The following is a 26,320-nucleotide window of genomic DNA, read 5'->3' on the forward strand; positions in this document are numbered from 1 at the left end:
GAAGACGCCTACCCTAAAATACTGAAACTGTGCTACCGCTCCATCTGTGCACTACACAAGAAACCAAGGCGTCATATGTGCGAAGTAAGCACGTACGCGCTGATGGCAAGAGTTGCATGTTTGCTTTATCTAGCCGCGTAACGACTTTGTTTGTCGCTAACACGCGATAGGAGGCAGCACTCCTTATGTAATACCACCCGACACTGTAACAGTATCTTGCGAAGATGTAAAGAATGTATACCTAATATAACTGTATATAATGTACTAACGCATTAGTAAAAAAAAATAACTATGTTTAATGTAATAATGCAAACAAACTGAAAATGTGTTGAAATGTTTGTAAAGCGATAGAGAGGAGTTTTAGATAACAATGTGATTATGTATGTGTGCGGTGTCTTCTTTTGGGGTGATGCTGGTAGAACACACAAGAACAATTGCTGTAAATCCTCTCTTTGGGGTGATTTTTGGAGCGAGGACTCGTGAAGTAGAATGGACGTGAAGTTCTTTTGAGATAGAGATGTTCCTAGATAATGAGTGGAAAGACACATTTCTGCATCACCCGAAACAGTGTATCTGAGTCCACGAAACAGTGTGTATTATTTACAATATTGTGTGTTGGTGAAAGTGCGGTGTTCAAATGTGTGTGAAATCTTATGGGACTTAACTGCTAAGGTCAGCAGTCCCTAAGCTTACACACTACTTAACCTAAATTATCCTAAGGACAAACACACACACCCATGCCCGAGGGAGGACTCGAACCTCCGCCGGGACCAGCCGCACAGTCCATGACCGCAGCGTCTAAGACCGCTCGGCTAATCCCGCGCGACGAAAGTAAAATACACAATATTTGACGATACGTGTTGTGATCTGCTAACTTGCAATGGAACTACAAAACAGGGATTGAATGCAGGTTCTTCTCTCTTTGCGTAGCGTGGCCATTATTAATGTGTTCGTTGTCATGTCGACTAATCGGTCGTGAAGAGTTACGGAAGCCACATTTCGAGATAATAGCCAACCTAGCAAGGCGCCTAATTAGAATGCACCATTTGAGCGAAGCAAATGCAATTGCCTTCCTAGTTTACATCGGGGGACTTACTCAGAATTTTTTATCGTAGTTTTTTAGTAGATGTCATAGAACTCTCTCCGTACTAGTTAAAGTTCAATTTGTGCTAAAAAGATGTTTTAGGGAAAATGCATATTATTGACATTGATGACCTTTATCTAATACAGAATATTTTCATCCCATTTTGGTTTAATTGATGGAACCAAATATAGTTGCATTCCTTAAGAATGCTGGAGGTGAAATCTCTAGTAATAGTAATAATAATAATAATGATTATTAAATAATTTACATGACAACGGTGTGACTGTACACGAAGGGAGTACGTTAAAATTCTTTCTTTGAATATGTGTGGGCCAGTGCATTGATTGTGAACGAAAGTCCAGTGAACACAGACACGAAGAACACTTGCTTTTGTAAGGTATTAGACCCGTCCTGTTTCAAAGTCATCTTTGCAGCTGATGAATTAAATGAATAGAGATTGTTAACGTAAATGTTACTACTACAGACAATGCACTATACACTAGTTTTACTGGCCTGAGAACACTTGTTACTATTTACGGAACAAAAACGATGGCTCCAATAAACGACTGAATTATGCAATTACTTGCAGTTTGATAATTTGAGGTGTAGACTAGGTAGTTCTTTTTACTCAATACACATGTTAATATGAGTGGGATAATTGTGGCTGGGGGAAGAAAGGTTATCGGTTCCATGACTTTTGGACGCTGATAATTTTTATAAGGCTGATTCATAACTAAGAGTGTTGGCGCAAAATTTATAAGGTTTTTGAATACTATTAAAGATCAGTTATTGCTGTACACTGCTGGCGACCAATTCCATTTCTCTGTGAGTATCTTTTCTCAGTTCACGTAACGAAACTGCAGTTTGAGGCAAATGCGTTGCACACGTCTCCCACCAAATAAGTCTGAAAGCATTAGGGCATACGTGGTCATCTTTATACTAATCTGCTGATAGACATAGCTGAGGTAATTATTACATTTGCATATTTTCTAAATTAGCAGTAATATAACAGAAGATATGTTATATATAGTTTTTATGTTAAATTCACCTATTTAGCGTCTAGGTGATGTCCGTGTAGCTGCTGGTGGCCACACAGACCATCCCTAATAAAATTAGTAAAATTTGAAAATTTTTTTTATTCTGCAATTTGTCTCTGCCTTCCATTATGTTTCCATCAATAAAAATGAAATTTTTAAATCGGGTCAATCTTTTTGACACACTCTGTATAAAAATAACCAACTCGGAGGTGGTTGTTCTGTTAGGCAGAGAGGCAACTCCTACCGCCGCAGCAAATGCAGTATCCGGTGTGAAGCGCGACTGGAAAACCTTGAATCCTTGCACTTATCTTCAGCGAAACAGTCAATCGCAGAAATGTCAGCTACTTGACCGCAATTTGGTCATGGGTTCTTGACTCATGGGACACTACATTTACGTATCTCTGAGGTCGGACGGACACCGTACTAGGCCGTCGGCGCGTCACCACACTGGGATGTACCGTGAGAACCTCGATTCCGGGAAAGCCACCGCTGCTATTTAGCTACCGTGAGGAAAAACTTGTGGATGACAAGGATCGCTTCCGGTCTTCGTGAATTCTAGCAGCGGATAGGCAGATCACATCATTCTGCAGTTCACTGCTGGATATCAGGTGAGCCGTCATACCATGCGAAAATATTTCGTCGAAACCGACGATATTTCCCAAACTTGTACATTTTGTCCGCCATTTTCTGACCGAATTTTGAAGGGGGTGCGCGGATTGGAGGAAGTGAGCTCCGCCTATCGGAGCCCAACGCATGGCCAGTTGTGAGGACAGTCCACTACGACGGGAACAAGCTGCACTTCACTCGCATGGTGCTCCCGTATGTTGTGAAAACATACTTGAACTCTCAACAACAAATAATACTGAGCTAATAACCAGCATCAAAAAGAACACAGGGATTAGTGAACACAGGGTTGTCATAGCGAGACTGAACATCGTAAGTCCCAAATAAACCAAAAATAAACGACAAATATACGCCTATTCAGAAAAGCAGATAAAAATTCGCTTGACGCCTTCCTGAGAGGTAATCTCTACACATTGCAAATTAACATTGTAAGTCTAGACCAGATGTGGCCTGAATTCAGAGAAATAGTATCGACAGTATTGACAAATTTATACCAAATAAATTAAAAAACGAGGGAGATGATCCTTCACAGTACACAAAACAAATCAGAACACAGTTGCAGAAACAACGAAAAAAGCATGCCAAATTTAAAGGAACGCAAAACCCGCAAGATTCGAAATGTTTTACAGAAACCTGAAATACAGTGCGGACTTCAATGCGATATGCTCATATAGTTCTCACAACGAAACTGTCTCGAAAAACCTGGCAGAAAATCCTAAGAGATCCTGATCGTATGTAAAGCATGCTAGCGGCAAGCCACAATAAATGCCTTTTCTGCGAGATAGCAATGGAAATGCTATTGATATCGGTGCCGCTAATGCAGGATTACTAAACACAGCCTTCTAAAATTACCAAAGAAAGCGAAGTAATTACTCCAGAATACCAATCAAGAACAGCTGCCAACATGAGTAACTTACAAATAGATATCTTCGAAGTAGCCAAGGAACTTAAATCACTTAATAAAAACTAATCTTCAAGTCCAGATTGTATACCTATTGGGCTCCTTTCAGAGTATCTTGATGCGGTACCTCTATACTTAACAGTCCGCCCCTGGTAGCTGAGTGGTCAGCGCGACGGAATGTCATACCTAACGGCCCGGGTTCGATTCCCGGCTGGGTTGGAGATTTTCTCCGCTCAGGGACTGGGTGTTGTGCTGTTCTTATCATCATCATTTCATCCCCATCGACACGCAAGTCGCCGAAGTGTCGTCAACTGGAAAGACTTGCACCAGGCGAACAGTCTACAAGACGGGAGGCCCTTGCCACACGGCATTTCCATATACTTAACAATCATATATAACCGCTCTCTCGACGAAAGATCCGTACCCAAAGTGTGGTAAGTGGTACAAGTCACACCAACATTCAAGAAAGGCAATAGAAGTAATACACTAAATTACAGGCCCTTAACATTAACGTCCTTATGCAGTAGTATTTTGAACATATGTTGTGATCGAACTTCATGAATTATCTTGAAGAGAACGGTCTATTGACACATAGCATAGTCAACACGCATCTAGAAAACATCGTTCTTGCGAAACATAACTAGCTCTTCACTCTCATGGAGTGTTGAGTGCTACTGACAAGATTCTTAGATTTACGGAAGGCTTTTGACACCATAACTCACAAGCGGCTTGTAATCAAATTACGTGCTTATGGAATATCGTCTCAGATATGCGAGTGGATTCGTAAATTCCTGTTAGAGAGGTCACAGTTCGGAGCAATTGAAGGAAGTCATCGAGTACAACAGAAGTGATTTCTAGCGTTACCCAAGGTAGTGTTATAGGTCCACTGTTGTTCTTTATCTGTATAAACGATGTAGGTGACAATCTGAGCAGCCTTCTTAGGTTGTTTGCAGATAATGCTGTCATTTATCGTCTAGTAAAGTCTTCAGAAGATCAAAATCAATTGAAAAATGATTTAGATACCTGTATGGTGCGAAAATTGGCAGTTGGCCGTAAATAATGAAAAGTGTGAGGTCATTCACACGAGTGCCAAAAGGATTCCTTTATACTTCGGTTACACGATAAATAATTGAAATCTCGAAGCTGTAAATTCAACTAAATACCTGGGAATTACAGTTACGAACTGTTGTGGTGACGGCGAATCAAAGGCTGCGTTTTATTCGCAGAACACTTGGAAGAAGCAACAGACCTACTAAAGCGAGTGCCTACACTATGCTTGTCCATCCGCTTTTGGAGTACTGCTGCGCGGTGTGCTAACATTACCAACTAGGATTAACGGAGTACATCGAGAATGTTTAATGAAGGGCAGAACGTTTTGCATTATGGAGAAATAGGGGAGAGCGTGTCAAGGACACGGTACAGAATTTGGGGTGAAAGTCATTAAAAAAAAAAGGCGTTTTCCCTTGCGGCAGGATCTTCTGACGAAATATCAATCAGGAATTGTTCTCTCCTAATGTGAAAATATTTTGTTGACCCCGATCTACGTAGGGAGAAACAATCATCACAAGAAAAAAAAGAGAAATGAGAGCACGGAAAGATTAAATTGTTCGTTTTTTCCGATCATTGTTAGAGAATGGAGTAACAGAGATTCATTGTGAAGGTGGTTCGATGAACCCCCTGCCAGGCACATAATTGTGGTTTGCAGAGTAGCGATGTACGTAGATGTAGAGAAGTGTTTACTGGTTCAACACGGCGCGGCACAAAAATCGCTTCGGTATATCTACGGTATACACAGGTACTAGATTTTTAGATCGGCAATTTTTGCAACGGCCGGACACAAAACACTCGTAACCCGAAGTCAATCGACTTCTACTGCCTTCAGACAATCCAGAACTATGGCGCCCTCCATTCAGGACGTTGTGAATAAACTTTAACGAAATTCTCAGCACATCACAGAAATAGGAATAGACGTCCAAAAATGTTCAAATGTGTGTGAAATCTTATGGGACTTAACTGCTAAGGTCATCAGTCCTTAAGCTTATACACTAGTTAACCTAAATTATCCTACGGACAAACACACACATCCATGCCCGAGGGAGGACTCGAACCTCCGCCGGGACCAGCCGCACAGTCCATGACTGCAGCGCCTCAGACCGCTCGGCTAATCCCGCGCGGCAGGAATAGACGCTTAAAGGCCATAATCAGACACTCTAAACAGGAAAATACTCGCCTGGACTATTAACTAACATCATCACGTTGGTACGTACATACCGAAGGCAGGACCAGTATCTCGACAGTCAGATGAGGAGTGTCACTTGTCAAGTGGGCGGTCTTCAGGTGGGTCGCTAATTTATAAACAATGCAAGATTTTTTAAAATTTTATTTTACTGTCGGAAATTTCAGCTATGCAATCTTATGACCAGGAAACTGCTGAGGTGGCAGCGTAGGCAACGTATGTGAAATGTCATACCAAGTGGACACACAGAGAAAATTATGAATACAGATGACATAGATTCGAGAGTAATTATTACGCGAAGTGCTGTGTTCTTTTGTATAAATGACGAAGGATACTGATAAATTTTCCAGCTTTGTCAAGTGGTTAAACATCCACAAGATTTCAGCTGAGTTTTCTTGGCAACTGCCAAGTGTTGACTGTTGTGTTACACCTGCTGCCGTCCTTACGTATGCGGAACTCTGTTTGTGTTCCATACGGCGCTGTTCGCTCGTGTGACCGAAGTGGCGCCGCGGTTAGCACACTGGACTCGCATTTGGGAGGACGACGGTTCAAAACCGAGTCCGGCCATCCTGATTTAGATATTCCAAGACTTTCCTAAATCGCTTCAGGCAAATTCCGGAATGGTTCGTCTTAAAGGGCACGGCCGACTTCCTTCCCCATCCTTCCCTAATCCGATGGGACCCGAATCAACCAACCAACAAATAGTGCGGACAGTTTATCTGACATAACCCACATCCACATGGCATTTTGGATATCGTTGTCGTTGTGAGAACTACAGTATTTGTCAGAGACTCAAGAATCGTTGAATTTTTGGTGGAGGTCTGAAGGCTCAATCGATTTTAAGCCTTTAGGAGCTAGCTATTCAAATCTCTTTTACATTGAACAACATACGACTAGTCCGATTTCAGCTTAATATAAACCACCTCAGCATACAAAATAATAATCTCTTTATGGACAAACTACGCGGTTTTGCGCCATCCGTGGGGTAAAATGAGATATTCATTTAAGTGAATCGAGAAACTTGAAAACTGAAAAACACTTTCCTTGTACTGAAAATAATGTATGAAAAAATAAAGAAAGCCCTGGATATACTATCAACGTATACCATACATCTGCTTGAATTACCAAACCAGGTTTTTAACAAAGAACTTCAAATTTTCAGTTACGGCGTAAAGTCAACGCCGGCACGCCAGTCGGGAACGACAGAGAAGAGAGGGCTGTGAGAAGAGGTCAGCCAATCCCTCCAGGACGACAACGCGACAGCAGCGGGCCTCAGGTGAACAGGACGTAAGCGCCGCGCCCGACTGGTGGTAGTTCACTTCGATAGCATCTTCAACGTTAGCCACTTCGTTAGCCGACACATCGTAGCCTCTATTATTAGCAATCCCATCAAAGTTAAGTGCTTGTCCTGTTGCAATAAAATTCATTAATACGAGTTGCTTGATCGTTTGTCTAGCCAACAGAGTATGCAGGATTCCTAGGCACAACAATTACACTAATGTAGTTCAATAATTGTTCCTAATATAAAAATACACATTATTAAGAACAGAAATCTCACACGGAGTAGCCTTCTTCTTCCTCAGAACTGGAACATTTTTCACGAGCCCAGCCACGACAACATACACACTGGACCTAACACTTCTTCGACGCTGAGTCTGAATATAGCCTGTTAAATATATACCTGCTCCGTCTGAGCCTTACTAGACTGATGAAGCTACAGACTCTCGTTTTTCAATTTTTTATGAGGCTGTGTACTCTCCAACGGTCATTTACTGCTTCATCGCCTTCTTACGCCTTGGCCCATTTGGTTCTTTCCAACAAACAGTTTCCTTTTTAAGTTTCTTTCCTTTCTTCTTTCTCTTTCCTGACCGTTTCTTCAGACTTCACATCTTCCTTGTGTGCCCTTCTCCCTGCTGGTGATTTTTCTTTGAATTTTTTTCCCAGTCATCTGTTGAAAGAAGCAACTTAAGAGCTTCGGTGACACACAGAACGACGATAGCGTACCAAATGTTCCAGCAGCCTAAGCAATAAGCCCGGTGGCTTTTACGAAGTCACTGGAATAACTAACAATGCTGTCGTTCAGGAAATTTTCGGTTGTAGACGACTGAGAAACTTTTTCTTAGAGCACTCTGGCTTCAGCGGCACGATCCTGAAACATCTAAGCCTCTGATACGTGGTCTTCTGGTTTTCTCGGTTTTCTCAATCTCTCTACCCCCCCCCCCCCCCCCCCCCTATCTCTCTCTTTTTTTGACGGGTGACAAAACTAGGATGGCCCGGTTTTGTGCCACCTGGTGTACCTGATTTTCCTCACTGTGCAAAACTGAGCAAACTATGTTGATGGCTAGTTAGCATTCACATTATGTGGATCTTACAAATACTGAAATACACAGTAGAACATGATTAATGAAAATAGTTATTTACGTACTGCTTATCAAGTAATGTTTCATTTAAAAATACTACTCCAAGATGCAACAATCGCAGAAAATGTTTGCCTTAGCATACCAACGGCAGCGATACTCACATAAATCTGAACGTATACGGTTGGGTTTGACTCGCATACCCTGCTATCCACTGCTGAGAAATCAATGGTAGCAGAACATACTCCGGAAAACGAACATGGGCTTACTGTTTATATTAATGGGCAAATGCTCTCTGGGTTGGCGTTGTAGAAGAAGTGACCGAGACAAAAAAAATTCTAACAACACCGTCAATAAAGATGGCGTTCTGCAGCTAAGCGCAGTTTGGGACCCGGCCATCGGAAAGTTGAGCGGGTGCGCAACGAAAACATGACCATATATTGCCACTTAAATGGACACACGTGACATCACAGACGCCAGCGTGGTTATATAGAGACGAACCAGCATCACACGACAGCCATCACGTTCCAGTGGCCGGAGAGCACTCGGTCGAAAGCTCTCGAACATTTAACCACTTGCCGCGGCTGGAAGCTCGAGAAAATTTTGGCAGTATGTATCGCCATGAAGCCATGCATTCGTCCATGATGAAGACTTATGTCTTGTTACACATATGTAACTTGTAAGAATGACTGACACGAACACAGTGTCCTCTTAAAACGAACGGTATGTATTGACGCATTACATGTTGAACTATAAAGTGGAATGGCTCAGTAGGCCGAAATCTCAATCGTGGGGTGAATAAATACATTTAATAACAGTCAGGGCTGAAAATGTTGGACTGTGGACGCAAGAAAACTAAAAATAATAGCAACACTGAAGTAGTAGAGCCTTATTCTAGACACCAGTCAGCAACACAAACTACATGTCAGGTTCTGAGCACAGAGAAGAGTGTTCCACACCCAGGTACACTAGAGATCACTAGTTACTCAGTCCGCAGCTCTTGGTCTAGTGGCTAGCGTTGCTCCTCTGGATCACGGGGTCCCGGATTCGACTCCCGGCCGGGTTGGGAATTGTCTCTGGTCGGGGACTGGGTGTTTGTGTTGTCATCATTTCATCCTCATCATCATCATTCGTGACAGTGGCTAGATTGCATTGCGTAAAAACTGGACGGTGTCAAAATTGGGTCTTTGAACGGGCGCTGATGACCGCGCAGTTGAGCACCCACAAACCAAATGCCACCATCAGTAGTTACTCACCTCTGTAAAACGAGAAGTGCGTTTACATAATGCCCGCTGTGGAGAGGTAGCGAGTGGCTGCACTACACGTGAGAAATCCCTTTGCGTGTCCCTGACCTAAACATCCACAGCTGGCATTCTCCGTGCACTGCCTAGCGTCAGCGAAGTATGCGTTGTTAGTATTCAGCGCGGCGAACGTGGGCCAGTTGGCAGCCCTGCACTGAAAGCTGGCCCGTGGGCGCGGCAAGCTGTCCAGCGAGTCGTGTACTTGTTCAACACATACGATTAGTCCGCGGCGCGTAAACCTGTCGGGACCGTAGTTTGGTTCGTTCGTCCGACAATTACACAGTGTTTCTAAGCTTGTGAAGATGGTAGCCTCGAAATCGGTCACGGTATAGTAAAGCTGCGCGGGATTAGCCGAGCGGTCTGAGGCGCTGCAGTCATGGACTGTGCGGCTGGTCCCGGCGGAGGTTCGAGTCCTTCCTCAGGCATGGGTGTGTGTGTGTTTGTCCTTAGGATAATTTAGGTTAAGTAGTGCGTAAGCTTAGGGACTGATGACCTTAGCAGTTAAGTCCCATAATATTTCACACACACACACACACACACACACACACACACACACACACACGGTATAGTAAGTCTGTTTAACTGCAGTCTGAGGCAGTTTAATTACTCCTAATTAAACTCCTTTACTTACGATGTCATTTCGAAATTGAATTTTGTTGCATATCACTTACTTTTATCTTTCTACCGTTAACGTTCCAACAAACAAATTCATGTCAATGAGACTTTCACTGTTCTGACAACGTTTCATTACTTCTTTACTGTCAGCTGAAAAATCGGCTTTCTCTCGAAGTACTACGTCAAAGCTTCCACAATCAAAACACATGTACCTTTCATTTTAATGGTTTCGTCATTACAAGTCAAAACAGAATCTTTTTACAATTTACTTTTGATCTGCTTTATCAGATTCCAAACACTACCATCACTTCTGAAGGTGTCTTCTTCATTCACATAAGCACTTCTTTTTCTTTGTTTATTTGATAATTACTATCACGTATACCTGGTGAGGCACCTAGACGGCTAGGGCCGCGTTGGACGATTGCTGAAGGTCAAAATGGTTCAAATGGCCCTGAGTACTATTGGACTTAACATCTGAGGTAATCAGTCGCCTAGAACTTAGAACTACTTAAACCTAACTTACCGAAGGACATCACACACATCCATGCCCGAGGCAGGATTCGAACCTGCGACCGTAGCAGTTGCGCGGTTCCGGACTGAAGCGCCTAGAACCGCTAGGCCAGCTAAAGGTCACAGGAACCTAGAGTTTTGTCACTGATGACGACTGTGCTGTCACTTCTCAACCCCACTGTTTTGGAAAGGTGGAACAATCTTTGCCTAAAGACCTGGAAGAACTCACCACCTACTATAATGAAAATCACTTGATGCCGAATCCCGCGAAAAGTCAGAACTGTGTATTCCACCTCAGGAACAAACAAGCAGCTAAAACAATTTAGATCATCTGGGAAGTATATCTGGGAGTGACTGTGGGCCGTACATATAAGAAACCGTACATACAAGAAACCCTGGCTAAACTTTAACCACAAAATGTCAGCCAAAAACAACATAGTGTGGAAACCGACAGGTACGACATGGAGTGTTCACCCACACACGGTGAGAACTGGCGCGCTAGCGCTCTGTTACTCCAGTGTTGAATAGGCGTGTTGGACATGCTACAAATACAGTCATGCCAGAAACGTAAATGTGGCGCTTAAGGAGATCTGTGACTTTAGTACAAGTTGTTTAAGACCTAGATCCGTAGATAAACTCCAGTATCTTGCTGGCATACTCCCTCCTGACGTTAGACGTCAGACAGATGCGAGAAAAGGAAGGCTATGCGTACGGAAACTCCCACATTAAATGGCTGTCAGCTAGCACTTCCTCGGTTGGAATCAAGAAAGTGCTTCTTCGTAACCACTAAAGCTCTTCCATGAACACAATAGCAAGGATCTGAAAGTAGCGGGGGAAACGTCGAAATTTGGAGAAATGTATCGTTTCGACGGAATAGCTCCCTCCTGGTCATTCAGAGAAGTGGACAACGTGGAAGGCTCTCAACCCAACATGAGCTAGTACCACTAAATGGAAAACCAACCTGCAGAAGGGGACCTTCCTGTGAAGTCAGTTTTTGCAAGTGCAGTGCTATGCAGACTAACAACCATCTACTTCAGTGTGCATCATCTCTAGTCACATGCAGCATGATAGACCTGGTGAGGACGACACCGAATGCACTCGATGTGGCCAATAACTGGTCAACCAATGTATAAACTGATGTCAACGATCGCTTTCCGCTGGCCGGTGTGTCCGATCGGTTCTAGGCGCTTCAGTCTGTAACCGCACGACCGCTACGGTCGCAGGTTCAAATCATGCCTCGGGTATGAATGTGTGTGATGTCCTTAGGTTAGTTAGGTTTAAGTAGTTCTAAGTTCTAGGGGACTGATGACCTCATAAGTTAAGTCCCATAGTGCTCAGAGCCATTTGAACCATTTGAAACTACTAAAGCCATTCCAGTTCATGGCTCAATATGTAGAGCATCAATAGATACCGTTCGTTTTAAGAGGACACTGTGTTCGTGTCAATCATGCTTACAAGTTACATGGGTGTAACAAGACATAAGTCTTCATCATGGACGAATGCATGGCTTCATGGCGATACACACTGTCAAAATTTTCACGTGCTCCCAGCCGCGCCAAGTGGTTAAATGTTCGAGAGCTTTCGGCCAGGTGCTCTACGGCCGCTGGAAAGTGATGGCTGTCGTGTGATGCTGCTTCGTCTCTATACAGCCACGCTGGCGTCTGTGATGTCACGTGTGTCCATTTAAGTGGCAATATAAGGTCATGTTTTCGTTGCGCACCCACTCAACTTTCCGATGGCCGGGTCCCAAACTGCGCTTAGCTGCAGAACGCCATCTTTACTGACGGTGTTGTTAGAATTTTTTTGTCTTGGTCGCTTCTTCTACAACGCCAACCCAGAGAACATTTGCCCATAAAAAAAAGTAAAAAAAAAGTTACCCCATGTTCGTTTTCCGGAGTATGTTCTGCTACCATTGATTTCTCAGCAGTTCAGGGTATGCGAGTCAAACGCAACAGTATACGTTCAGATTTATGTGAGTATCGCTGCCGTTGGTATGCTAAGGCAAACATTTTCTGCGGTTGGTGCATCTTGGAGTAGTATTTTTAAATGAAACATTACTTGATAAGCAGTACGTAAATAACTATTTTCATTAATCATGTTCTACCGTGTATTTCAGTATTTGTAAGATCCACACAATGTGAATGATAACTAGACATCAACATAGTATGCTCAGTTTTGCGCAGTGAGGAAAACCAGGTACACCAGGTGACACAAAACCGGGCCATCCTGGGTTTGTCACGTGTCAAAAAAAGAACAAAAAAGGGGGAGGGAGGGGGGGGGGCAGGATTCGAACCTGCGACCGTAGCGGTCGCGAGGTTCCAGGCTGCAGCGCTTACAACCGGAATTTCTTTTTTCACCGAAAACAGTAACAAAAATGGCTATAATGAAATGACATAAATAAGGTGACAGATAATTGCAGCCATAAATTACAGCATTCAAAGAATTAGTCTTTAGCAGTAGCACAATTTTGCACCTTTACTGTCACCTTCAACTGGTGGCAGATCAGCATGCACATTTTCTTCTTCTGCAGCCGGTTCCTCATCATCATTTCCCAGACCCAAATTAATCAAAAAATGGTTCAAATGGCTCTGAGCACTATGGGACTTAACTGCTGCGGTCATCAGTCCCCTAGAACTTAGAACTAATTAAACCTAACTAACCTAAGGACACTACACACATCCATGCCCGAGGCAGGATTCGAACCTGCGACCGTAGCAGCAGCGCGGCTCCGGACTGGAGCGCCTAGAACCGCACGACCACCGCGGCCGGCCCAAATTAATCATTCAGTAAATCCTTGATGTGTGTTCCTTCCAGGGTAAATTACATGGACAGAAGAGAAGTCCCGAACAGCGACATCGCCGGCCGGCTGCTTCAATCCCCAGTCTCAGAGAACAATAGTTACCCCGAAATAACGTAGGCACACCTTTGGCGACTATTGAAGCCGCATGGTGTTTATTTCCCAGAAACGGGCTTATGTCGCAGATACTCCCGAATGACGCTGTCAAATGCAGTGGATTAGTATTTTCCTCAAGTTTGGTAAGCATCGGGAGTAAGAACGGACGTGATAGCCTGCAAATTATTTAAGACATGCTTGAGGTTTGTAATGTAAAACCAGAAATACCAGTCTTTCGACACGTACTAGGTAGCTGCTTACTGGCTGGTGGCATCTTTAAAAGAGCGACAACCCTGCAAACCGTCCTTATTCTCGTTGTTATGCACAACGGCGTGGGTGGTTTTTACGCTACAAACTCACGTCGCGACCTTGAGAGGCGTTGGAGATAATAATGATCCACCTTGTGGGGATTGTGACAAAGAACCGTCAAGCAATTGAGAACACAAGGACCATCAAAGTCTCAGAGCACTTGATCCATCACGAATCAAAACCACTGAAATTCGGTCAAAACGCAGAACAATTTGAAAGGAATAAAGACCAAATATTTAAGTACGACAAATATAAAACTGCTAAAATTTGTATTGCAGTACAGCTTGCTTCTTAGTATGTCTTCATCTGCCAGACTTTATAATTTTAAAATTGACTTGATGTCTATTTAATGCTGTGAATAGATGTACACTGATGAGGCAAAACATTACGACCACCCATTTAATAATATGTTGGCAAACCTCTAAACACAATACACAGGGATTGTGCATGGAATCGATTCTGAATGTCCTTTTCGGGTTTCCAGAGATATGTGGCACCATGTGTCTGCATACAGGTCGCGCAGTTCCTGTAGAATATGTATCGCTGGTTTGCCGGCCGTTGTGGTCGAGCGGTTCTAGGCGCTTCAGTCTGGAACCGCGCGACCGCTACGGTCGCAGGTTCGAATCCTGCCTCGGGCATGGATGTGTGTATGTATGTGATGGTCTTAGGTTAATTAGGTTTAAGTAGTTCTAAGTTCTAGGGGACTGATGACCTCAAATGTTAAGTCCCATAGTGCTCAGAGCCATTTGAACCATTTTTAAAAAAAAATATTGATCGCTGGTTTGTGGGCGCGGAGCTGGTGCTCGGCAGCGCCCCAGATGTGTTCCTTAAGGTTCAGATCTGGCTGATTTAGGGTGAAAACATCAACGTGATCTACGAACGTCCAACATACTGGAATAGCTGTGGGTCAGCAACTTCTGTTAATCATGGGTTCATCATTCTTCAACAACATTCCAAAGATGGTCACGACAGTAGGGTGTGAACAGCCGATCAGGTTCGTCGTTTCGGATGTGATTGACTCCAGACAGTGGGTGACAACATTCTGCCCTTCGTCGAATTTGCGGAACATAACGTAACTGGAATGCTTCCCCACCACTGATATCTGCTTCGCCTATGTAGTGTGTTTTAGAAGTGGTGGTGCGTAATGAAGTACATGACATGAATGATGATTCGAAATAAAAAATAGTAAACATAGGCACTAAAACGCATACATTAAGAGCTGTGATCAATTCTTGATCTTCGACACTGTGAAACGAATCTTTTCTACTGTAAGCTCTTTGCTTTATATATTTTGAGAAGTGGTAGAATGGACCAATACTAGAAAAAAAAGTCCAGTAAAGGTGAGCTCTAAAATCCATACGTTAAAAGTAATGAGCATTTGTTCATTAGAAGAGTTGTGTTTCAAAGTAGCGAAGATCGTAAGAGATGGAAAAGAGCCACCGTGATACAACAACCGAGTTAGACAACTGCTGCGGAACCAAAGGGAACTTCACAGCAAACATAAATATAGCAAAAGCCTTGCAGACAAATAAAAATAACGCGAAGCGAAATGTAGTGTGACGAGGGCTATGCGAGAGGCGTTCAATGAATTCGAAAGTAAAGTTCTTTGTACTGACTTGGCAGAAAATACTAAGAAATTTTGGTCTTGTGTCAAAGCGGTAGGTGGACCAAAACAAAATGTCCAGACACTCTGGGACGAAAATAGTACTGAAACAGAGGATGACAGACTAAAGGCCGAAATACTAAACGTCTTTTTCCAAAGCTGTTTCACAGAAGAAGACTGCACTGTAGTTCCTTCTCCAGATTGTCGCACATATGACAAAATGGCAGATATCGAAATAGCCGACAGAGGGATAGAGAAACAATTAAAATCGCTCAAAAGAGGAAAGGCCGCTGGACTTGATGGGATACCAGTTCGATTTTACACAGAGTACGCGAAGGAACTTGCCCCCCCCCCCCCCCTCTTGCAGCGCTGTGCCGTAGGTCTCTAGAAGAGCGTAGCGTTCCAAAGGATTGGAAAAGGGCACAGGTCATCCCCGTTTTCAAGAAGGGACGTCGAACAGATGTGCAGAACTATAGACCTATATCTCTAACGTCTATCAGTTGTAGAATTTTGGAACACGTATTGTGTTCGAGTATGATGACTTTTCTGGAGACTAAATCTACTCTGTAGGAATCAGCGTGGGTTTCGAAAAGGACGATCATGTGAAACTCAGCTTGCGCTATTGGTCCACGAGACTCAGAGGGGCATAGACACGGGTTCACAGGTAGATGCCGTGTTTCTTGACTTCCGCAAGGCGTTCGATACAGTTCCCCACAGTCGTTTAATGAACAAAGTAATAGCATATGGATTGTCAGACCAATTGTGTGATTGGATTGAAGAGTTCCTAAATAACAGAATGCAGCATGTCATTCTCAATGGAGAGAAGTCTTCCGAAGTAAGAGTGATTTCAGGTGTGCCGCAGAGGAGTGTCGTAGGACCGTTGCTATTCACAATATACATAAATGACCTTGTGGATAACATCGGAAGTTCACTGAGGCTTTTTGCGGATGATGCTGTGGTATATCGAGAGGTTGTAACAATGGAAAATTGTTCTGAAATGCAGGAGGATCTGCAGAGAATTGACGCATGGTGCAGGGAATGGCAATTGAATCTCAATGTAGACAAGTCTAATGTGCTGCGAATACATAGAAGATCCCTTATCATTTAGCTATAATATAACAGGTCAGCAACTGGAGCAGTTAATCCCATAAATTATCTGGGAGTACGCATTAGTAGTGATTTAAAATGGAATGATCATATAAAGTTGATCGTCGGTAAAGCAAATGCCAGACTGAGATTCGTTGGAAGAATCCTAAGGAAATGCAATCCGAAAACAAAGGAAGTAGATTACAGTACACTTGTTCACCCACTGCTTGAATACTGTCCACCAGTGTGGGATCCGTACCAGATAAGGTTGATAGAAGAGATAGAGAAGATCCAACGGAGAGCAGCATGCTTCGTTACAGGATCATTTAGTAATCGCGAAAGCGATACGGAGATGATAGATAAACCCCAGTGGAAGACTCTGCAGGAGAGACGCTCAGTAGCTCGGTACGGGATTTTGTTGAAGTTTCAAGAACATACCTTCACCGAGGAGACACAGAGGCATACCGACAATCCTTCTTTCCACGAACTATACGAGACTGGAATAGAAGGGAGAACCGATAGAGGTACTCAAGGTACCCTCCGCCACACACCGTCAGGTGGCTTGTGGAGTATGGATATAGATGTAGATGTAGAAGATGGACAAGTACTCATAGCTCTTAGGATATCCACTTTAGAGCATGCGTTTACTGACATTCCTTTCTTGTTTCGGTCCATACTACCACTTTCCAAAATATGGAAAGCGAAGAGCTTACAATATAAGAGAATTGCTCATAGTTCTTAAGGTGCGCGTTTTAGAGCCCAAGTTTAGTTTGACTATTTTGTTTCGAATGATCGTTCGTGTCATGTCCCTGAATATTGAACATCACTTCTGAAACACCTTGTATAATTGTCACGTGGCCGTGAAGCTACAAGGCGGCATTTAATGTCGCTGTAGGCAGTGCTCATAATGCTTTGGTTCATCATTGTATTCCGCCAGTGCAAAAAGTCTCGTGGCTCGATTAGTAAAGAGAGAAAAGTTTAATGGTTCTTTGGGATGTTGTTCAGCTCGCGCCTCACATTTGCAGCTTCTTCCGATTTGCTGAAACTTCAGAGACACATTCTGCACTTTTTCGTTGTGGGGTTGGTGCATATAACATCAAGTCTGGTCATTCGTGAAGATTTTTTCCCGCAAAGAATGCTCCACGTTTCGTATCTCAATCAAGTCACGGCAGAGGTCGAGATGTTTTTGTTCGGGAGTCAAGATGCGTGGCACTAACTTTGCACTCACTTTTCTATTGTGCGAAACATTCTGGGGAATGTCCTTAACACTTTCGTTGCTCTCCTGCGATTTGTGACGCAACAACGTTGACACAATACGGTAGCACGTCCACAGCTTAACGCTGCCTGTTCGCTACTGACTGGCCGACTGCACATTCTGTTGTTTACAGTTGTTAGTTCAATCTGCCACCGTAGTTACTGCACTGAGGTCGCTTAACTCGAAGGATAAAATTAAGTCTCAGAACTTTTTGAATAGTCTCAATTAGAAGCTTTTCTTTGTTATACTTATCTTAATTATTTTCGGCAATTATAGCTACGTTTGTGAACCGTGACTGTGTGGAATAATTATTTATTTGTTTTATGTTTAATCTAATACAATACAACGCATTTAGAACATGTTATGTTCATAATCAGTCATTTATACATACATACAGAGAAATCTTACTTAAAAATAAATTGTCTTAAACTAAATTAACCTAGAACTTTTTGTTCATTGTTCGGTGGCCCTACTGTAGTGGCTGGTGTGTCATTTGGGGGAGGGGACGGGGGAGGAGGTAGTGGATGGCCAGAAGTAAAAAAAAAATGGCTCAAATGGCTCTAAGCACTATGGAATTTAACATCTACGGTCATCAGTCCCCTAGAACTTAGAACTACTTAAACCTAACTAACCTAAGGACAGCACACAACACCCACTCATTGCGAGACAGAGAAAATCCCTGACCCCGCCGTGAATCGAACCCGGGAACCCGGGCGCGGGAAGCGAGAACGCTACCGCACGACCACGAGCTGCGGACGGCCAGAACTCAATGTCAGTGATGTCTTCTGCTGGTTTTTCTTATTGTTGGTTATGTACGGTATCATCATAGCCTGTATAGGATGCAGATAGTTTTGCATCAGTTGTGTGGTGCCATAATCGTGTGCAAAGTCTTTATATGACAGTTGATCACTTACGATTTTATCGCCTTGTGGCTTCACTTGCATCATTGGTGTAATGGCGGAGCTGTTGAGTAACATTACACTACTGCACTTTGTATTTTGTCTCTGTTTTCCGACGTAATTTACTGCACAAATTGTTTCGATATACGTGTAAACGTTGTGCACTTAATACAAGATGGCGGACTAATAGCTTGTGAGTCAGTGTCGATTATCGAGATTTTGTATCGACATGTTTGGTACTGACGGATTTGTAGTCGTTTATTTACATCGAAACATCTTGAATCAAATGAGCTAGAACTGGTTTAAAACTGATGAAGAATTTTGAGGTTTTGAATTCGGTTATCTCATTAAGAATGTTATCTCCATGTTTCGTATTATGAATGAAAATCTCCATTTCTTCCCTGATATCTTTCCTATTTTCTGTTAAATTTTCGAGGTTGTCTTAGATTTTCAAAGGATGGCCTGTGCCTTCAGTGTGAGTTGCTACTGCTTATTTGTTACATTTATCAAGTCTGTAGCAGTCAAAATGTTCTTTGAATCGAGTTTTGAAATTTCTGCCTGTTTGGCCTATATAATATTTATTGCATTGGCTGCAAGAAATTTTGTAAATGCCAGATGCATCAAGACTTGTATCTGGTGGTTTTATATTGTGAATAAGTTTCCTACCTAGGCTGTTGGTGGTGCTGAAGCTGATATTTACAGCTGTGTTTTTGAATAATCTTGCTAATTTGTCTGATACTATTCGTAGATGTGGCATTTTCACATATTTTACTGATGGGGCACTGTTAGTTGTGAGTGTAGTTTGATGTTGTTTGTTCAGTATATTTTTTATCTGTTGTGACATGGTATTAATTAGTGAAGGATCATATCCATTGTTTATTGCAAATACAAAATTGACTGGTAGCAGAAATTTAAAATACATAATTATACTTATCTTTATTTTATAAAAGTGTACACAGTAACATCACACCCATACACTAATTTTAACAATATCACAGCGTGATTTAATTCATATATATAACGTATTATAACGAGTTGGCTTGAAACTTCGTCTCAGTGGAATATAAAATGGTTTATCAACAGAACGAATGCACTAGCGGAATCAAAATAAGACCACATAGTTTCAGACAACTTTAAGGCTCCTAAGAAGAGGAGAGAAGTTCTCCAAAATTGTAATTCATTGCATGTTACTCTTTTCAACATCAACGACTGCTAAAGTAACCTAGTTCTGACCAACATTGACCTTAATAGCTTGTGTATACTTCGTTTGAAATAAAGATCAGGATGTTGTTGTGGTCTTCAGTCCTGAGACTGGTTTGATACAGCTCTCCATGCTACTCTATCCTGTGCAAGCTTCTTCATCTCCCAGTACCTACTGCAACCTACATCCTTCTGAATCTGCTTAGTGTATTCATCTCTTGGTCTCGCTCTACAATTTTTACCCTCCACACTGCCCTACAATACTGAATTGGTGAACACAAAACACACGAAGGTACGGAAGAAACCTCTTCCTGTTGCTCGTCTACTTTATGTGAGAGGTGTCAGCTACCGTGTACGTAATGGCATGTGTCGCGGGGGTATCAAACCTATATTCAGACTGGTCGCATTCTTCGAGACCTATTGAGACCTTCTAGGGGTACCTTGAATATTCTACACTTTGCAGGCGTGTACGAACTTTCGTACGAATTCGGAGAAGTCTACGTTGGTGAAGCTGTGATGGTAATTAGCACTTGCGCATGACGAGGATAGTTTTGTCGTTGACAAGGTTTATTTATACCAATCACACACCCGTTTTACAGTATTGTCGCTGGTGTCACACATCAGACCCGTCAGTCGATAAAAATTAACGAAACAAGTTTCATCTCCGAAGATGCTCAAACAGTTTTGGACGAAATGTTGGGAACAAACTTTTCAGGGACCACTACCAGACACCTCATAAGATTTACCAGTAACTAACACAACAGCTTGTGAAAAGCTGTGTGTGTGTGTGTGTGTGTGTGTGTGGTGTGTGTGTGTGTGTGTGTGTGCGTGTGCGCGGGCGCGTGTTGAATTTTGCTGACTTTTATTGCCTCCAGAATCACTAAACGTGGAACTCCAATTAATAGTCTGCAACAGTCATCGCTCGACGGACTCGACCCATTACGTTAATGAATAGCTGAATCTCTCTTCGTAGAAGTACAAATATCTGTCAACAGATGGGAGGGAAAGATACACTTCCGGATATGGACCGATTCTTCCCTGGAAGTTCTCTGATTCAGCTAGCTGATCCACTTCTTTACGCAAATGTCCAAATCGCATTTTCATACGCATATAAGCCATATAGAAAGCTTGTTGTAACTCTAATGACACAGATGTCGCGAGTCCTACATCTACATCTGACTTATTGCTCTGCAATTCACACTTAAATATTTGGCAGATTAGAAGCCGTTTGTGTGGAATGCAGCCAAAAGCCTTCTGACATTCTAGAAGTACGTGCTGACAGCACTCATGACTTCGTGTTGCTAAAGAGCTAGTTGAGTGTCACAAGAACGATATTTTCTGAATCCATGCTGAGTACGTGTCAACACATCGTTTGCTCCAACACTGTTTATCTTCGGGAAACCTACTGCAAATTTACATCAGTGATATGGATCTGTAATTCACAAGATTGCTTCTAATTCCTTTCCTGTGCATTGTGTGACCTGTGAAACTTTAGGGTCCTTAGCTAGGGCTCTGTCGTCGAGGAATCGGTAGTGTAAGATTGACAAACATGGAGCTATTTATTCAGCGTATTCTGGATTGAAGCTAACTGCTGTACAATGTGCACTGGAAGACTTGCCTTTATAAAGGGATACAAGTTGTTATGTTATACCGAGGGTATATAATTCTAAGTGATTCGAATTATGGACTACTTTGTTCATGTTCTTTGGCGGAGAAATTTCGAAAAACCACGTTTCGAAACTCCAATTTAGTGCCACTGTCATCAATAAGATTACCATTGCTATTGTGTCGTGAAAGACGTGATTGTGTCTTGCCGCTGGCACATGTAACACATGACCAGAAACTCTTTGGATTTTCTGCCAGACTTCGAGACAAAATTTTGTTGTATAAACTATTAAAAGCATCTCGCATTGAGATGATCTCATCTTATTTACTATGAACTACGATCTTTCTGACAGCATATGAACACTCCTGACATTGTCTGTCTGGGGGCGATCTACAATGTATGATAACTGAAGAAAATTTCACAAGTCAAGTTCGCTAAAAAAGGCGTTTTATTGGAACACCGGTTTCCACAGAGTTATGCCACAATCATTGCATTCTTTTTTTTTTGGGGGGGGGGGGGGGGGTCATCAGACCCCTGACAAGTTAGCTACGGCCCTTAACGAATTCCTCACCTATGCCAAACCCTTCATCTCAGAGTGACTCTTGCAACCTACATTCTCAATTATTTGCTGGATGTATTCCGGTCTCTGTTTTCCTCGACAGCCTTTACCCCCCGACAGCTCCCTCTAGTACCGTGGAAGTTATTCCCTGGTGTCTTAACATATGTTCTATCATCCTGTCCCTTCTTCTTGTCAGTATTTTCCACATATTACGTTCCTCGTCAATTCTGTGGAGAACATCTGCGTTCCTTATTTTATGTCTACCTAATTTTCAACGTTCTTCTGTAGCACCATATCCCAACTGCTTCGATTTTCTTCTGCTATGGTTTTACCAGAATTCATATTTCGCTAGCATACATTGTTATTCTCCAAATGTATCGTCTCAGATATTTCTTCTTAAAATTAGAGCCTATAATTGATACTAGCAGAGTTCTCTTGGGCAGGAATCCGCTTTTTGCCAGTGCTAGCCTGCTTCTGGTGCCGTCATTGCTCCGTGCATCATGGGTTATTTTGCTGTCTGGGTAGCAGAAATCCTTAACTTCATCTACTTCGTGATCACCATGTGTGATGTTAATTTTCTCTCTGTTCCCATTTCTATTACTTCTCATTATTTCGTCTTTCTTTGGTTTACTCTCAATCCGTATTCTGCACTCGTTATACTATTCATTCCATTCAGCAGATCCCGTAATCATTCTTCACGTTCAGGATTGCAATGTCACCAATGAATGTTACCACTGACGTTCTTGCGTCTTGAATTTTAATCTGACTCTTGAACCTTTTCTCTTCTTACTTCTTACATGTATAGATTGAAAAAGAAGCGGCGAAAGGCTACATCGCTGTCGTACTCTTTTTAATACCAGTACTGCTTTCTTGGTCTTCCACTTTTATTGTTCGCTCTTGGTTTTTGTGCATAAGCTATAGTACCGGTTTTTCCCTAAAGCTTACCCTATTTTTCTCAGAAATCTTGCACCATTTGACATTGTCGAACGCTTTTTCCAGGTTGACAAATTCCATGAACGTGTCTTGATTTTTTCTTTAGTCTTGCTTCCATTGTCAATTGCAATATCAGAGCTGCCTCTCTGGTGCCAGTACTTTCCTAGAGTCCTTAATTTTCTTTTCCATTCTTCTGTATGTTATCCTTGTCAGCGATTTGGAGGCATGAGATGTTAAGCTGATTCTCACACTTATCAGCTCATGCAACCTTCGGAATCATGTGGATGATATTTTTCCGAAATTCGGATGGAATATCTCCAATTTCATATATTCTACACACTAATCTGAATAGTCGTTTTGTTGCCACTTCCGTAAATGATTTTAGGAAGTCCGATGAAATGCTATCCCTTCTGCCTTATCTGACCTTAGGCCTTCCAGAGCTCTTTTCAATTGTGATACTAATACTGGATACCCTGCCTCTTCTACATCGACCACTGCTTCTTCTTCTGTCATATCAGAAGACAAGCCTCATAGAGGCCTTCAGTGAACACTTTCCGCCTATAAGCTCGCTCCTCTGCATTTAGCAATGGAACTTTCATCTCACTCTTAATGTTACCACCCTTGCTGTTAATTTCACCGAGGATTGTTGCGATTTTCTTATAGGTTGAGTCAGCTCTTCCGACAGTCATAACTCGATTTCTTCACATATTTCATGTAGCAATTTCGACTTTGCACTTCCTGTTTATTTCATTCCTAAGTGATTTGTATTTACACACATACACACCCTCCGTCTCCAGGCCACAAGTGGCCCATCGGGACCATCCTACCGCCGTGTCTTCCTCAGCTGAGGATGTGGATAGGAGGGGCGTGTGGTCAGCACACGACTCTCCCGGTCGTTATGATGGTTTTCTTTGACCGGAGCCGCTACTACTCGGTCAAGTAGCTACTCACGTGGCATCACGAGGCTGAGTACACTCCGAAAAATGGCAACAGCGCATGTCGACCCGGATGGTCACCTATCCAAGTGCCGGCCACGCCCGACAGCGCTTAACTTCGATGATCTGACGGGAACCGGTGTATCCAATGCTGTAAGGCCGTTGCCAGATTTGTATTTATGTATTTCTGAATTTCCCTACACATTTTTGTACTTCCTTCTGTCATAGATCGCCTGAAGTATTTCTTCTGTTACCCATGGTTTGTTTGCAGTTACTTTTTTGTGTCTACGCTTTTCCTTCCAGCTTCTGTTATTGCCCTTTTGTAGAGATGTCCATTCCTCTTCAACTCAACTGTCTAGTGAGCTGTTCCACATGGCGCTATCTATAGCTTTGGAGAACTTAAGCGTGTTGGTTCAGTCATTAATACATCTGTATCCCATTTCTTTGCCCACTGATTTTTCCTGGCTAGTCACTTAAAATTCAACCTGCTCTTCATCAACCCTCCGTTGCGATCTGAGCTTATATCTGCTTCTGGGTACGCCTTAACATCCAGTATTTGATTGTAGAATCTCTGCCCGACAATGATATAATCTAACTGAAATCTTCCCTATCTCCCTGCCTTTTCCAACCGTACTTGCTCCTCTTGTGACTCTGTAACAGAGTATTCGCTAGCTGAAATTTATTTCAGTAGTCAATTAGTCTTTCTCCACTCTCATTCCTAGAACCAAGCCCATATTGTTCAGCAACCTTTTGTTCTACTTCTTCTTGTACAACCGCATTCTAATCCCCCATGATTATTAGATTTTCATCTCCCTTTATGTACTGAATTACCCATTTAATACCATTCAATATCCTCATCTACTTTCTCTGTCTCTTCATGTTCAGCTTGCGATGTCGGCGTGTATACCTGTTGTTGGTGTTGGATTGCTGTCGGATCTAATGACCCTATCAGTGAAATGTTCACCGTAACTCACTCTCTGCCGGAGGTTCCCATTCTTAACGAATTCTATTCCAGTTATACCTTTTTCTGGTGCTGTTGATATTATCCCATACTTATCTTACCAGAAAATCCTGTCTTCATTGTATTTCACTTTTTCTGACCACATAAATATCTAGACTGAGGCTCTGCATTTTCCTCTTCAGGTTTTCTAGCTTCCCTATCACCTTAAAGCTCCTGGAATTCTACGCTCCGTTTTCTAGAACGCTATTCTTTCGTTGGTTATTAAGTTTTTTCTCATGGTCACCTCCCACTTGGAGATCCGAATGGGGGATTGTTCCGGAATCTTTTGCAAATTGGGAGATCATCACGACACTTTTCAATTACAGACAATATTTCTTGCTGATGCACATTGTGTCTTTAATGCAGTGGTTACTATTGCCTTCTGCATCCTCATGCCGTTGGTCATTACTGATTCTTCCGTCTTTAGGGCAATTTCCCACCTCAAGGGCAAGAGATGTCCAGAACATACAATCAAGGCTTTCACGACCGGATGTTTCAGTTGCCGAGAATTCTTCCGGGTTGTATGGCCGTGGTCCATGGAACTCTTCTATGCCTGACGTTTCATCCAAAGCTACGTTGGACATATTCGGAGGTGCTCCTGGTTTTGCTCTTAGCGCAACCAGGAGCACCTCCGAAGATGTACAACGTAGGTTTGGACAAAACTTCAGAGATAGAAGAGTTCAATGGACCACGGCCATACAACCCAGAATAATTCTCGGCAGATGTCCAGAACCTCTTTCCGCTCCACAGCCCTCTTTCACAACGCCATTGGCTGAATGAGATTGACGTCTTGCACCGGAAATCATCGGCCGCCATTGATGATGACTTTTATTCAAAATTTAAGCAGTGGCCCGCCTCTATCCCGGAACCCATAACGTTTGGATTACTAATCGTAGACGCTACCCATAGACCACGGGTGAATCTACCATCGGATATTACGCTCTAAAATTTTTACAAAATATTGTCCACCAGTGTTACAAGTTGTTACATATCGGACAGATATGGAGTGTGTAAGAGCCTGTAAAAGTGATGGACAACGTGTCGTAAAATTTTAAAGGATAGGATATGATGATGACAGCATAACTCTGTCGATACCGGTTATGGAATAAAATGCTTTCTGACAAGAAATCACCAATCAGAAACTTCCTGACAGATCAAAACTGTGTGCCAGACCGAGACTCGAACTCGGGACCTTTGCCTTTCGCATGCAAGTGCTCTACCAACTGAGCTACCCAAGCACGACTCACGCCCCGTCCTCACAGCTTTACTTCTGCCAGTACCTCGTCCCCTACCTTCCAAACTTTACAGAAGCTCTCCTGCGAACCTTGCAGAACTAGCACTCCTGAAAGAAAGGATATAGCGGAGACATGGCTTAGC

The 26,320-nt window shown here is 42.7% G+C and overlaps 1 protein-coding gene across 1 annotated transcript in view; it reads right to left on the reverse strand.

The window, feature by feature from the left end:
- The window catches only part of LOC124619685 (inactive pancreatic lipase-related protein 1), a 243,764-nt gene that overhangs the window by 104,233 nt on the left and 113,211 nt on the right, over window positions 1-26,320 (reverse strand). The gene's annotated exons all lie outside the window — the stretch shown is intronic.

This window comes from Schistocerca americana, chromosome 6 (assembly GCF_021461395.2).
Source record: "Schistocerca americana isolate TAMUIC-IGC-003095 chromosome 6, iqSchAmer2.1, whole genome shotgun sequence".
NCBI classification, from domain to species: Eukaryota; Metazoa; Arthropoda; class Insecta; order Orthoptera; family Acrididae; genus Schistocerca; species Schistocerca americana.